Genomic DNA, 16,488 nt, shown 5'->3' with positions numbered 1-16,488 from the left:
TTTCAGATGTTCTCTGACAAAACAGTTCTGCTTCAGCTTTTGTTTCTGAATCGTGGACAACTACGCCCAGTTCCTCTGCCAGCAGACAATACTTTTTTCTTGTGTTTCTTGCATGCTCTGAGGTGACTTTTCAGACACTTTGGTGTCTTTACAGGAGAAATATATTTCCTGGCACGCCAGACCATACAGCAGTTCTGGAGCTGTCTCAGTTTAAAATATCTAAAGCACAATTTGGTATAATAAAGTGAGATATTAGATAAAAACAGACATCTGTCTCTCCATCAGACCTTCTAACTCTGGCTTCATTTCTACAATTTGTTTTATCAATTTTCTAATTTGTTGATTTTTTCCATCATAAAAGTATATGTTCATATTTACTGAAAATGTTTACTGGGAGACAGATTTTTTAGAAGTGTGAATAAGGAACTTTTTTTTGTTCTAAAATTGTAGAAAGTCAGTGGGTTGATATGGAAATATATTACATTATAAAAAGCAAGTATGGTGAAATTATTCTTTAAGGAAATAGCACATGTTAAACTTCATGATAACTTTTTTTCACAGAAAGAAATAGAAAATTATATGCTAATTTTCTTTCCAAGTTATTTCATTATGTTCCATGTAGCAAAGAAAATTTCTCCTTTCAAACCTGCACAGAGGATCTTGATTCCTATGTTATAGTAATTTTGCTTCAATGCAAATCTTCATTAAACTTTATGAGAATATTGAAATTCAATACACACTTCCTTCCAATCATGTCCACTCATTGATGTAAACTGTATTTAGAAGTACAGTATTATAACTGTATTTAGATTTACATTGATGTAAACTGTGTTACTACATCATCTGATCTAAACCTTCAGCCTCTGAAAGAAAGACATAATATTGAAAACCACCCAGTTATTCTGACTCATTTTCTAGGATCCACTTCCTTATTAGTAACTTATAAGTAAGAGTATTTCTTAGCTGGAGCCAAGAAATTAGACAAGCTATTACAGTCCTCTGTACTTCTGCATAACTTTTTCCACACACAGCTCTGTGAGCCAGTAACAAAAGGCATGCCAAGTACCTAAAATCTTAAAACTTGTTTAAAATCTTAGTGATCCTAAGTCTTAGGTAATAAAATCCTCCACACATGTCTATACTTATGCTGATGGGCACAATGGGCAGATGTCTTGCAATAAGAGGAGAATCTGTTTGTATTGCATGTCGTCTTCATGCCAACTTGCCAGTGAAATTTCCCTGCCTGCATTTATACTGGCATTACAACCTACCTATTTGCACATCCGAGGGAACAGTGGTCTCAGAAGCTGTGAGATTCAGACTGGCTGCCACTGTCAAACAAATATTTAAACCCACACTGTTACTCAGCACTAATGTTTTGGAAAACCCAAAGAGGTGCACACTGTGCAGTGAGCTGGAAGAGCTGTTTCTGGCATGTGAAAGTCCTCCCCAGTCCTGACAGCCCCTCCAGCAAGCGCAAGTACATAAGAACACGAACATCAATCTGTGTGACAGGGTTGCCAAAACATTATTATCATTTTGAATCTAGCCTCTCCATTACCTTGCCCTCAATCTTTTCATTTGAGTAAAAACAAAACAACAACATTTTTTCCCTTTTGTGGAAGTGCAGATGTGCTGGATGTAACAAAGGAAAGACTGAGGAGGAGGTGGAAGATCTTCTGCCACATGTACTACCAGCCCCAGAACCTTGGGACTTACTTCTGTAAGAGGTCATAGGGATTATAACTAAGGACACTGAAAAAGGACTTTGCATTCACATGTAAATCAAGAACACAAACTAATGCTTTTGATAGGATAAAAGTGTAACTCTCCATACCTCAGAACATAAGCCAGTTGTTGCCACTTCTGTCAGAGAAAACAAGAAAGTCCACCAGCAGCCAGGTCAGCAGTTTGCTGTGCCTTCCTCTGGAGAATCTGTCACTGTCAGGCTCATGCCTCAGTGGCAGATGGAGCACTGACCTGATCCAGAGAGGCAATTTCTTTGTTTTGATTCTTCCTCTGTTCGGACATAACAAGGTCTCTGATCCTGTTTGGTAAAATCAAACTCTTGTTAAATTTAACTAAGTGTTCATTAAACTGTGACACAGTGTCATTCTAATGCTGCCAAGATCTGCTTGTACCCAAATTTATATTTAGGGCCCTAGAGATATTCTGCTGATTACACATTCTTTGGAGACACAACCTTTGTTCTGTTTTTTCTGCATGAGGGTGTTTCAGCATTTATGGCAAGCCAGAAACTCTAGCTCTTTAATGTTTCATTCACTTGCACAAATCATGTGACAACTGTAGGAATCCCCTGGTCCCCTCTGAGCACAGTGTGGGGGGAATCCTACATGGACAAAAATAAACTATGAAAGGTGCTCTTCTCCTCGGGACTAAATCCTGTTTATTATCAGGAGCCACCTCGGATCCAGGTGACAGCTCAGGGGGTAACAGAGGCCGAGGCGTCTGGTGGCGTCCAGAAGAAAAAAAGAGGCCAAATGTCTCATCCAGGGGTTTTTGAGCCCAGGGAAAAAGAGTGGGGCGGAACTGGGAAGCCACATCCAATGGGATACAGGTGAGGAGAGGGGGAGGAGGGAGCAGGTCAGGGAGAGCTCATCACACCTGAGGCTTAGCGGGGAGGGGAAAGATGTGTGGAATAGACCAATGTGACATAAACTCCATGGTGCAATACAAAAACTACTCAGTGCAAATTCCCAATCACCCAGTGCAAAACAACAACTAAATAAGCTATTTAGTGCATCACAACAGACAATATTTCCATCTTGGAGAGGGGACTGCACTGGCTCCAGAATCACTGTCTGCAGGGACCTCTGCCTCCAGGAACGGCCACACGGGTAATTTCCTAGTTGCTCTATCCCAGGTCCCAGAAAAACATGATGTTAGGTAAACCTGCAAGCATAGTGTTATTTTATTGCAAGTATTGATATAATGAACCAAAATCTGAGCTGCTGTAAATTGAACCCATCTAATCACACAGCCATTTATACACAGCCAAACCACATCCAGACAACCAGATGGGTGCAAATATGCCAAATTTTACATCTTGATGTGTATTATATAGCCCTATTTTCTATTTAGCTAGCAAAAGTAGAACTTGAATATAATTTCATGCAGAGCGCTCTTATCACTGGAAGAGATAATAAAAAAATAATTTTGTCACCATATTTACTTCTAGAGTTTTTTCCATTTTAGTACATTAGTAATCTTAAAGTCCAGTAACAGATTTTTTTTTTTTTCTTTTAGACAGAAGTTGATGATGAAACTACTCTTCCTTATAATGTTATAGATTAGATATTTACTGGGGAAATACTTAAATATTTACACCCCAAGAAGAGTAATCTGTGAGCATACTATTTCTATCAGCTCTTTCAATCAACTAGAACATTAAACTAACTTACAAATGTCCTCATACGAGATGACACTGATATTCTCATGTCAGACGTTAACGCTAAAAAGCTGCAAATTAAACTCAGAGTTTTAACCTTCATTATCTGTGAACCCATCTGCTACTTCTATGTGTCCTGCAAAGAGCAGAACAGCAGTATCAATCTATTTTTAAAATAACGTTAAGTGGAAAGGGACAAAAGTAAACCTTAGTTGGGTTAAACAATTGAAAGACTGTAAGGAAATAAATATGTGTCTCAAGTAACATAGAATAAAGTTATTATCAGTAAACAGCATTCAAGTTTCATACACCAGTAATTCTTAGGTACTTACAGAGAAAATGTTCTTGTTATACCTAGGTATTAAAGACTTCCTAAAAGTTCAGCAAGAAGGTTGCAAATAAATTAAAAGATGTGGTCTTTGTTATTTGACAGATATAACAACTGGTATTCAGGTACCTTGTCTGACATGGAAGTGAATTTTCTCAGGAAGTTGTGGTCAAACCAATCAGTGGTCAGGGTTGGATATTGGCACTTGGACTGACCACTGAAGGCATGGACATGCCTCTGAGAACACAGGGGGTTAAAAGCAAGAACTCCCAGGGGAACTGTGTCTTTGGTTCCGGTCAGTGTGGAGTGCAGACTCTCCCCTGCCCAGCCTCAGGCTGGGTGGGGCAGGGGCAGCCACGCGGCCCAGGCTGAGGTGGGCCAGGGGTGGAGGGACTGGAACAGGGCCGGCCCCCTGCGGATGGAAGAGTGGAGGAAAAATCTGGGATGTTTGCGTTCCACCCCACCAGAGTGTCTCTGGAGAGAGAGAGAAAGAGACAAAGGCGGTGCTGGCAGTACACCCACCAGCAGAGGGGGGATGTGGGGTGGGAAGGTGCCCAGTCGTGGGAGTTGGAGTTCTGGGCAGAGATCCCAGCCGTCCAGGGAATTTGAGACTTTTAACCCCTTCTTGGATGATGAAAGCTTTGTGAAATATTACTCCTCCTTGATCTGAAGGAGAAGAGATGGCCTGGGAGTAAGAGGTCAGAAGAAGATGGGAAAATGAATTACAGTATGGGAGGAGATGATGGAGTGGCCTTGGCTGGACTTTTCTTGTATAGCCATAGACTGAACCAAATTCTCCTGCAACAGAAACTGCATTTTTAGGGGGATGCAGTGGTGAGCCAAGAAACCTGCTTCAGCAGCTGAGAGTGACAGGAGTGGAGTGAACAGAGAAAAGTTGAGGGGGGTGTGGTGATGCCCTCTGTCTTCAGAGAAGAAGAAAAGAAGAGAAGATCTCTGTTCTTGGACCCTCGGCCCCAGGGGGAAATGGGGGGGACTGTGGTCCCAAAATGGGAAACGGAACTGTTGTTTTTCTTTGGTCCTTGGCAAAGCATCCTTGAAAAGAAGCCCTATGAGCTTTATGTCCATGCATGGTGGTGAGATCACTGTGACATGGAAAGGAGAGTGTCACACTGGCAGATTTTCTCTGGGCGGTTGCCTTGTGTGACATGGAAACACAGGAGGTGGCAACTGTGTTTCTTGAGGGTCTATGGCACAGGAGAGACTCCTCTCTCCCTTGATGGACTGAGTATTGATTATATGAAGGGTGGGAACCTGATTGAGGGTCCGAGTTGTGTCTCACTGTGGTTTGTTGGAACTGGCGGGGGGAGGAGGAATGTTTTGGAAGGTTTTCATCCTGGATTTAGTGTGTATGTCTTTTATAGTAGTAGTAGTTTAATAAAGTTTTTTCCCTTTGTTATTAAGCTTGGGCCTGCTCTGCTCTGTTCCTGACCACATCTCACAGCATTTATTTGGGAAGGTGCATTTTCATGGGGGCACTGGCATTGCACCAGTGTCAAACCGTGACATACCTACATACTAATGGATTATTTGAGATGCTCTACTACAATCAACCTGGTCCCTCTTAAGCCATGCTTATCATACTGTCCCAGACCTTGGTGGGTTGACAGCTACATTTTATCCATAGGTCACTATGATAAACACCTGATCACTATCCATTTTAATTTCTGAGACTTTTTCATATTTTTATACTACCATCACGTACATTCAGAGTTTGTTGGTCATTGAACAGGACTAGTAATTAAATGAAAAAATACACTGCAAGAGAAACAAATCTTGTCCATTGTGATCAATCAAGTTGAACAGGGCTGGTGTAGTTTTTATTTTATATATTGGTCAGAGCTTCCTTATACAAAGAAACTGTACTGTTTTGAAGAACTTCAGCATCCCAGGGACTAAGATCTTTCAGCTATTCTTCCACTGTGCCTCTTCTACCTTTAAGGATTTCACAGAAGAACATGTGATACATTTCAGTCAGGAGCTGACAAATCTGTTGCTTAGATATTTCCTGGGAAGATTTGTGGAGAGAGTAAAAATGAAGGAAAATGCAATATTGTTGGACATGGAAACCGTTAACGGAAGTAAGGGATCAGGGGCCAGAGGAACACCTTCAGACTGGATTTTTAACTACAGAAAAATTACTGTAGTTATTAGGATGTGGAGAAATCAACCACTGACAGCACTGTAATTTTTCTTTAATGCTCAGAAGTTTCCTTGAAAATTCAGTAAACTGTGAATGAAATATACATCAGTTTTTCTGTTTGTGAATTGTACATCAATGCTAAATTCTGGTACACATATATGGGCTTCTAGGACCGAGGAAACACAGAATTTTGTTAGATAGACATAATGTAAACAGTGGCATAAATTTATGGAATAAGTTCTGTAATGGACAGGTAAAAAAGTAATGCTGATGTTTGCACGTGAGCCATTTCAGATAACAAGCTCCAAGGCCATTGGATAATTGAGTTGTCACTGTGCTAACTTACCATTTATTATTTGTTCCCAGAAAAGAGTTGATGCAGCAGACTATGTACTTTGTGACAGGCAAACTTGAAAAATGGTATAGAGACCCAGCTTGTGGCCTTGGTCTCCACAGGTCAGAGTTGAGTATACTCAAATGTGAGAGAAAAATCAATTTAAAAAATTTAAACAATATTTTTTGAAAAGTTTGAGTACAAGATCAAAGGTTGTGCTGTTTCCACTTTATGCCAGGTCCCTAAGACTATACATTATTTCTGGGCCAGTTACATAAAGATGTTTCAAGGATGAAAAACCCAAAAGAGTAACATTGATAAAAAATCATATAACCCATTATTGAGCAGCAGTGGTATGAGACTAGTAAATATGATAAAATTATAGCATTCAGCTATTTGTAAAATGTCTACAATGATCTGTCTCTTAAGGAAACCATTAAACACTTCTTTATTCTTTCTATACTCATTTTATGGAGTAAAATTCCTACCAACCTTCAGATCTCAATTTTGAAGAATGCATTCAAGAGTTCAGAACTCCCAAGCTACCTTTATTTCCTACTTTCTGCAGAACTCATTATGTCTGCTTATAGACAGATTATACAGACTGTATATTAGGTTTTCTTTGATACTTATATTTATATTTTAATTTTCAGATGCAGAGTGTATTTTGCAAGGAAATCGACTTACAGTTTTTTATATCAGAGTCTTCAGGGTGGTTTGTTTTTTCTCCTTTTGCAGATTGTCTTTTTCTGTTTTTATACTTTAGAGAGGAGCTTTGGCATATGTCAAATTGTGGAAAATATGCTTGGAGAAGTCAAGGAAATTTGAGGAGGGGTAGTTTTTGAATTTTAATTAGTGACTCACGAAAGTCTTTACTTCTGACAACATCAAAACCAAATCTGGAATAAAGTCACTAGGTTTGGCAGATGTAGGCCACAGAGCAGTTGATGGAGAGATTATGATCCTGATATAACTTTGGTTCTTCCCTAAAATTGACCCTCATATTTAAACTATAAGAACTGTCAGTAGCAATAACACAGTAGGCAGATAAGAGAAAACATTTCTGTATTGCCTGACCAGATTGCTTTCCTGGCTCTGGTGCCAGTTTTTATGGCCAGAGCTACGCCATGTCCAATACTATAGTACCCTATCACTTCTGGATCTTCTTTTTCAGCTTACTGCTACCTCAGATTCAGATCGTCTACTTTGGAGCAGACTGTTAAATCAGCAGTTAAATGAATCACTGAAACATCACTGAAAGGAGATTTTATTAAGAAGATAATTATCTATATTCTGGTGATTTAAATTTTCTAGGGATACATTATATATTATTCAGATCATAAAGAGGTGTGAACAGGTGAGACTCTGTATTTGCATTAAAAGAGCCTTGAACCATAAGAAAAAGATTGCTTTCAAAACTTAGAACCACAGAATTAAGACAGTTTTGGAAAAAAATCTAAACTATTTGCTCTCACCATATATGCATTGATGTCTGTTTTTAAAGACAGAGATCTCCTGAGCAGTTTTGCCTCTTCATTATTTTCTGTGTGGTAGACAGCAATAAAGGCTTGCCAGATGTTTATTTGCTATTTTAAATAATGACCAAGTAAATCACATTATTATTATTTTTTTCAGGGTTTAAGTACAGACATGACATTTCAAATGGTGAAATTGTCATTATATATGAAGTTCTTAAAATTAAATAATTCAGCATTTGAATATGCTGTACTGTACCACATTGCACAAGTTATTTATTAAAAGAGCTGTCAGTGTTACAGATATAGGTGTAGATTATTAGACCTAGATGTCAAAGGTATAAAGCAGGAGCAAACTGATAATCATTAAATCTGCAGGAATGATGAAATATGGAATTAACCTAGTAGAAAAATAAATTACAAGAAACTGTATGACCTATTCAAGAATGTTAGTTTTTTGTATACCTGAATGAATAAAGTGTTGTATTATAAATGCAAAGAATATTTATATTTAGAATTGCATTTGCACCATATTGAGAGTGAAATTTGGATCTAGACAGAGACTAAAAATAATGATTTTTGAAATGTATTACGTTAACCTGAAATATAATCTTTTTTGTAACCAGATAGCTTGCCTAGGCCCAATCCTTTCTCATCTACAATAAAGGATTAATAAATGTCAGATTAGCATTCTTTTAAACAACCTGAATATATTTTAAAATATCTAAGACCGTTGTCTATATATTTCAAGGGAAAAAATATGCCAGCCACTTGCAGAAACAAAAGGAAAAGTATTCAAACACATTTTCTTTTTTTTTTTCCCAGCTTTTTGCAGCACTACAGAATAATATGACTATGATTTAAGCCAATAGTCTAGTCAATCCCAGGAGACAGGGCTTTAAAGTTGGAGGACATTTACACACAGGGCTGCAAAAATCCATTTGACTCTGCATATTTTCCTACAGTACGAAATGTCAATTCTTCTTGTGATAATGGGAGTGGAAATAATTTATTGATGCTTTAAGGAAAACACTGCAACATTGTCTACTACAATACCACAATATACTGTATGCGCAACATACTATATAAAATTATAACATTACTGTGTAGTGTATCTATATATACAATCATCTACTATATATAACACAGTAGCTTATTATGTATGTAATATATAGTAGATGATACAATATTTTGCTGTAAATATGTAGCATTATGTTACATACTGAAAAACACTTTAGAGTGTCTGAGGAAGATTAGGGGAGAAGGAATGGGAACCTCCAGTAAAGCTGATTACACCACCTGGCTCAGGTTACTTTCTGTTGCTCAGGGCTGACTAAAGCTATATGTCTAAATTTATTTGCAAGAAAGTTGAATAAATTAACCTTGGCCACTAATAGGGTACTTTTGGTTTGACCCACAAAATATCTCATCTCTGGGAATAGAACAAGTAACATTTGCAATTGGGATGGATTGGGTGCCATGCTGTATTCTTACTTTTAAGTTTTATATGCCCTCTCAGACTCATGTTTTTTCCTCCATTTTTTTTCTGTCTATTGCTTTGCTCCCTGACTTCACCATAGGAACAGTTTTGCAAAGGGGCAGCAAATCATGAACAAAAATATTTTTATTCCAGTTTACATTTAAGTTGCTACATACTCTTTACCAAGAATAAAATTGTTTGGCCTTTGACTTCTAGCTCTCACTTAAGATTTTACAGCATCTCCTCTTTAAATAAGATACAAGTAGCAAAATATATCCTCTATAGACAAATGAAGTCGATATATTTCCAGATTCTCAGCTGCAAACTAGAAGGACTTTTTAATGTATTGTATAGGGTGACTTTGAGTCCTTGTTTAGAATTAATGCTGGATATCTTCCTTTCTGGTTTTGCACCTAAGACTGGGGTGAGCCAGGAAATATGTCTGGAGTATAGAGCCAGGAAATAGGAATACTGCTGCTTGCAAGGGACATTTTTTTATTATTCCAGTTTGCTGAGAAAGAACTTTTCAATATTAATATCTCTTCTTAAGGTATTAAACATTATAATCTATTTTTCCTTCTGACCCATGGTAGCTCAGCAAGGTCTATTTTTTTACTACTGCCTGGGATGTTTGTAAACTATACACCATGAACCTGGAAACAAGCTAATCCTAAATCTGATTAATTTTGACTGAAATACATACACATTTGCCCCTGTGTGCTCATAACATGAACTTTGACTCAGAATTAACATAGTATATCCACCCCGGTGTTTATTAATATATTTTCTCTCTAGCAAATACAGAAAGGTTAGAGACAAGGACTCTAACTGACTCTAACCATTACTGACTTGCAAGCACATCTCAGGTGTGTTCCTTACCTGTTCTCTGTTACACATTTTATTCTGGCCCTCAGCAGACTTAGTCTCTGTGCTGGATTGTTTATTTGTAGCATCAAATGACAAATCCATTGTCACTTGGCTACAAAGAAAATCTCAGCACTTATCACATCAGCAATGAAGTTTGCAGTTTTTTGGAACATTATCTTTCAACATAATGAAGGATGAGCTTTCAAAGTGCCCCTCACATTTTGCAAGTAGAGCAAGAGAAAATTAGTAGAAGTGGAAATTTTTAGGGACATCCATCCTACATGTAAAATTAATATACCTACCCTAGGAAGCAGCAGAATCTGAAAGGCTAGCTTTATTTTCCTCCCCACAGGCAGCCCAGTGACCTCTGTTTTTTCTTACAAGGTCTGCTCTGGGGCAGTGAATGACACTTCTGATAACAGGGAAAAGGTTCTAACTACAAGCAAGTGAAACAGTAAGCTGAACTCCTACCTTTATCATCTCCCTCTTGTCTTGCACCATGGCATGCTACTTTGGCTTTTGCTCCTGTATATTTTAAATCTGGGGAACAGTACTGAGAAAAACACTTTTTTTGGTGCTATTTTTTATGAGAATGCTTGCAGCACATGCTGTACTGCTAACAACAGAAGCCCTACAAATTATGCTGCCATAGTTTTACCTTGCCTGTTTTCTAGCTCTTGCTTCAATAAACCAATTCTAAATGAAAATTAAATATTATAATCATGTCACTATTATATTTTTTAACGTCTATGTGCTACAACTAGTTGATATTCCTTCACAGAACAGTCACTATCTGTTTTTGCATGTAGGCGTTTTCCAATTTAACCTCACAAACTGTTTTCTACAGTTTCAGTTTGTATAAGAAGCAGATAAGAATCCTAATGGTATTGAGAAACTTGAAATTCCATTACAACTCACAGTGAGTGCTGCAGGGAAGGAATAAATTTTTCAAAAAAAGCCCTCTTTTTTGGGGCATAAGTGTGAGGCAAGGATGGATTTCCTTTTTAAGGAATAGAAAATTAAAAATCAACCTGCTTGTTGTAATAACAATATACTTTTAAGTGATGAAACTGGAAGTATTTTGCCTTTGATGTAGTGAAAGTGAGGAAAAATAAAAACAGAGCAGGGGCTAGAAACAAGATGACTTGAATTGTTTTAGGTAGCATATGTATTTATGCTATTTATAAAATTTCTGCATCTCTGTGTTGGTGAGGTCATGAAGAAACTTTGGCAATTAAATCCTAAAGACAGACAACTTCATGACTTTTATAATTTTCAAGTTTTTCTCAAAGTTGTGAACTCTTAACTTCTTTAGATAAACCTAGGAGGGGGGTGAATTTTTATTTCATTCTGTCTGTAATGTTAGCACTAGTTTATATGGTCTTTTACACTAACTTTTCCTTAAAAATCCTCAAAATAAATTTTTTGACTGTGTCTACACTGATTCACAAACTACAAAATTTGCTTTCACATTTTCTAGTGCAGCACAGATTATCTTGTGCCTGTACCTGAATGTCCACGAAACAACGTTTCGTTTTTTAATGCCACATTAAAAGTGCATTAAATGTAGGGAAGTTTGATGCACAGCTTCATTGGGCCTAATAAATAATGACAGTAGCCACCTGACCACCTCTCCCTCTCTTCTATCTAGTGTACCAGTTACCTGCCATCAAAGGAGTCCACTTTTTTCACTGAAGTAGAAACACTCAGAAAGGCCTCAGATCCTGAAAAACAGGTTCTTGAGGCTTCATGCTCCTACTCAGTGTAAGAGCTGCAGTAAATGTCACTGTATCTGCTTCAATAATTTGATTCGAAAGTGTTTTTTTTTTTAGCTGGTGGATGCCTAAACTCCTGACAACTTCATTTTAATCCACAAAGAAGATTCCCATGTTGCAAAAATCTTAGTCTAAAGCTCTTTTTATATGTACTTAGAGGCTGATAGGTTGTCTGTTATTGTAATTTCTTATTACAATAAGTGGTTTATTTAGCAAAGCAATTCACTTTTTGAACTACTGATGTCTAGTTTATGAAATTTAGAAGTTTAAATACACACATATAGTATTTGTAGGTGATCTAAGGAGAACTTTATATGTTGAAAATGTGCCTTCTCTTTTCCTGAAGCTGCAGACACATTTTAACGTAATCCTATTTCCTCTTGCTTGCTGTCAAGTGGTTTCACTTCAGATTATAAAATGCATGCATATTTCACATAAGATTATGTAAAAAGAGGTTTCCAGAGTTTTTTCATTGCTAGCTTTCTGTATACCTTAGGCCTCTGAATGCCATCAATTTGACTGTCATTACTTTTGTTGGCTTAGGATTGAATAACATTTTAGTGAATATAAGGAACTGATAGAGAGAGGTGAATAAAAATTTTTCAGCTCTGTCCAAAGAAACAAACACAATTACCTAAAAAGTATTTTTGCTTTTATTTCTAATTTTCCTCACTTCAGACTCTGTATTTCCTTTCAAGCCTGCTGTTTCTGGGAAATAGAAAATCTCACAGTCCATTTGAAGCAACAATAAATAGACAGAAATCTGTAAAGAGAAATAAAAAATGACAGTCTCATGAACAATACTTATCTAATTGTAGTCATCCAAATCTGATCCAAAAGTTGAACTTAATTTTTTTTTAATAAGAGTATTAAGAGGATGCCTTCTAAAATATATTGAAATCTGTGTTAATAGAAACTTTACCTCTTTACCTACTAAAAAAACCCCATGATATTATTCTTCCACAGTAATTGAACAGCAATGTGGAAGAACACATTTTATTTTCTAGTGACTGTCTTACATTTTTTTTCAGTGGAAAAATTTCTAATCTAATGTTTATATGGATTTTTTTCCAAAGCTAAAGAGGTATTTCTGTAAATTCAAGAGTTGAAAGTGTAGAGATGCCCTATGTATTTCGCTAAGTCCTCAGGATATCTTAGGGCTTAGAAATTTCATGAGCAAAGAGTTCTGAAATCACTCTAAGTATCCAGACAAAAAATAACAAATTTAAATAATTTAAAGTAATAAAAAGCTAAAAAGGCAAGACAAATGACAAGGCAATAAAAACGTGTTAGACCTTAACTACGAATAATTGTCAAGGTAATGTGTTAATCTTTTGTTAGCCTTCCACTAATATAAAGACCTCCTGTATTTTCACTGCTCTTGATTATATATTGACCACCTTGAAAAGGAAGAATCCATCTGAGCTGTTTTAGCCTTCCTTCTCTTGCCCTGATTGTGCAGATGGCCAGAAAAACTTTTCAAATAAAAAGGCAAGGTGCTGAGGGCTTGAGCACTGCCATTCTGAACAGGCTTCCCTGTCTGGCTTTGCTTGGGATGACACTGAATAAGGCTTCAGTTTACTTTCACCAGTGCTTTCATCTGGGAGCACTTCCAAAGAGCATTGCCAGCAGGCCTCAGAACATGCCCAAAGGTAAGGTCAGCTCCACAGGGCAATAACTGCCTGTCAGCTACATTAGGAAAAGAAAACCATTATTATAGAAGCTAGGAGAGCTAACCTAGCAATGCTGTATTTGAAAAATGTAAATTTCTTGCACATTTAATAAATTATCCAGAATGGTTTGTTTGATAGATACCGTTTTATGTAATATGCAAATGCACAGTCAACTTAGGAATGATTGTTACAGTATTTTACTTTTAAAAAATTACTTTTGGAAATATATATCTAAAAATACATCCACAGGATGAAACAACATCCATGATCTGCATTAAAAAGTCAAGAACAACTGATACCAGTGCACTGGCAACAACAGCTTTGCCATTGATGGTTTCTTGATGGTTTTATCTTTCATTCATAGAGTAGACATAAAAACTATATATCCCAGAATGATTATTCTAGTGCATTTCAGGGAAACAAATACTGAATGAAAAAGGGAAATATATGAGTAAGACTTCATTCTCCTAAATATTGATTGGCACAGCCATGAGTATAATTATTCCATATGAAGTGCTCTCATTATAACCCTGAGTTTCCATAGATCCCTTTCAATGTTTCTTGGGTATACATTGTTGTCAAAGAATCCAGTTCACTGACAAGTCACTCACAGCATTCTGAGAAAGTGAAAAATATAGACAAATACACACAGACAGCACAAAAATGTATTTTTAATAATATTTCCTGCTGTTTAAAGAACTGCAGCTAAGTACAGTCTTGGAATTTGATAATTCAAAAAACATTAGCAGAATTTTAATTAGAACCAGCTATAAAATAAAGGCACAGGTTTTTTCTTTTTTTTTGAACTTTATATTTGAAAATATCATATGGGAGGAGATGCAATCCAATTACACCTCCTATTTATTGAATTACAGGAGATGATTAATATAGAAGACAAATTAAGTGAAGAATTGTTCTGTGTGTAGGCAAATGGAACTGGTTGTTGAAGAGAAGAAATGGAATAATGGGATCAACTTCTAGCCCTGTCAGTTTTCTGTGTTTTGGTCAATTCATTTATTGTGTCTGTTTCTGTCACTGAGTAGATACTGTTCGAGACTCTTTTCATTTAATACTGTACGTCTGCATGTGTGTGTATTTTTCCATTACTGCAAGAGGGTCATTGTTTAAGTTAAAATCTCTTGACACCTTTAAGATAAAAATAATAATGTTGATATTTTGGATTTTCAGCCAGATTATAGGAAAAAAAAAAAAAACCAAAAACCAACAACAACAAAAAACAAATCCAAACAATAAAAATCCAGGAAGAATGATGTATTAAATAAAAAATACACAGTCTAGGGAAAAGCACAGTTAAAATTGTTAAGCCACCAGATACACTAATCTCCTAAGCTCTGCATGTAAATCAACTGCAAGCTATTTACACTGTACCACACAGTTTGCATTTCTCCTGCGGTAGTTTTTTAAAAGAAATGCTGTGACTGAAAGTTTACAATAATTATCAAAAAATAAAAGAAAAAATGATAGAATCTTAAAACTTTTTAGTGTTCCAACTTGTTTAAGGTTTTGGTTGTTTGACTTTATATTACTGAGTGTATCCTAAAGACATGTAGATATTTGACAATCTATTATCACATATTGCTCTGATTGTTTTCAACAGGGCTTTCTCTTAGTTTTTAAATCACTTTTTCTTTTATTCTAGAATATATAACTTTACAATATGTTGAAACAATATAATAAAATTTGATATATGAAATATATTCACAAACTAATTCAATCAAGAGCTTACAGCAAGATGAACATTTGTATAATTTATACTGTAAAGAAACAGTACTATGTGATATGCTTTGATTTGTCACTGCTGTAATTCTATTTTATTAGCTACCATTTAAGGAGAATCTGACATCTAGAACTTATATAAAGAAAAGAGCTAGTGGCCATTTGACTAATGCTGTTCCCTATACCTCATGGAGCCACGTCACTTCTAGTACCAAGAGGTTCCCACTAAATAAAAGTGAGACATGTGATCACAGTCAGAATAATAACAGAACATTATTGTTCACTCTACTATTGATCTTCACACACACATACACAGAGCATACAGACAACTGCAAAAATGTAATGATTGCTGAATCTCCTTTTATAGCATTTGCTGAAATACTATCTCTTTACACAACCTAGTTAGATATTTATATAGGCTTTGATTACAATAAATTAAGTGTTGTTATTCTGAGTAAAAGTAAAGACGTACTAATGAAGAAATTCAGCTGATTAATGGTGTTTATCATGTCAGTGGTATGGTTTTCAGAACATCCAATCAATGTCATCAGTTTATAGACACATATTCTGTTTATAGGCTCGTCCCTCAGTATATGCTGTGGTCATCCATCTGGAAAGTAGCTTTTGAGAATATTACTTGTGAGTCCTGATGGAACAAGGTTGAACATAAATCAACAATGTGCCCTCACTGCAGGGAAGCCCATTGGTATCCTGGCTGAAATAAACAAAGCACTGATCCTGCCTCCTCTCCTCAGCATTAGAGTGACTAGGAAAGGGCCACAAAATTATTAAGGCATTGGTGGTCTCTCCCATGAACAAAGACTAAGAGTAATGGGACTGTTCAGCCTGTCGAAGAGAATACTCAGAGGAGAATTCACACAGCACATAAATGACTGAAGGGCAGGTGTAAAGAAGGCTCTGTCCATTGCTGCCCAGTGATAGGACAAGAGACAGTGGGCATAAACAGATATACTGGACACTCTTCCTGAACATCAGGAAGCACTTTTTTACTATGAGGGTGACTTATCACTGACAGATGTTACTGAAAGAGATTGTGAAGTCTCTGCCTTAGCTACTTTTAAAAGCTATCATGTCTTTGTTCCAGGGAACTTCTTATAGGTCGCCCTGCCTGAGTAGGGAAATTGTATCAGATGACCTCTAGAGCTCCCTTCCATTCTGTGATTCTGTGAGCTGAAAGTTTAGTAATTTTGTTCAGAGCACTGAACATGTAACTGCCCCCACATGGTAT

Source organism: Vidua chalybeata, chromosome Z (genome assembly GCF_026979565.1).
Source record: "Vidua chalybeata isolate OUT-0048 chromosome Z, bVidCha1 merged haplotype, whole genome shotgun sequence".
NCBI classification, from domain to species: domain Eukaryota; kingdom Metazoa; phylum Chordata; class Aves; order Passeriformes; family Viduidae; genus Vidua; species Vidua chalybeata.
Note: the sequence above shows the minus strand (reverse complement) of the source record.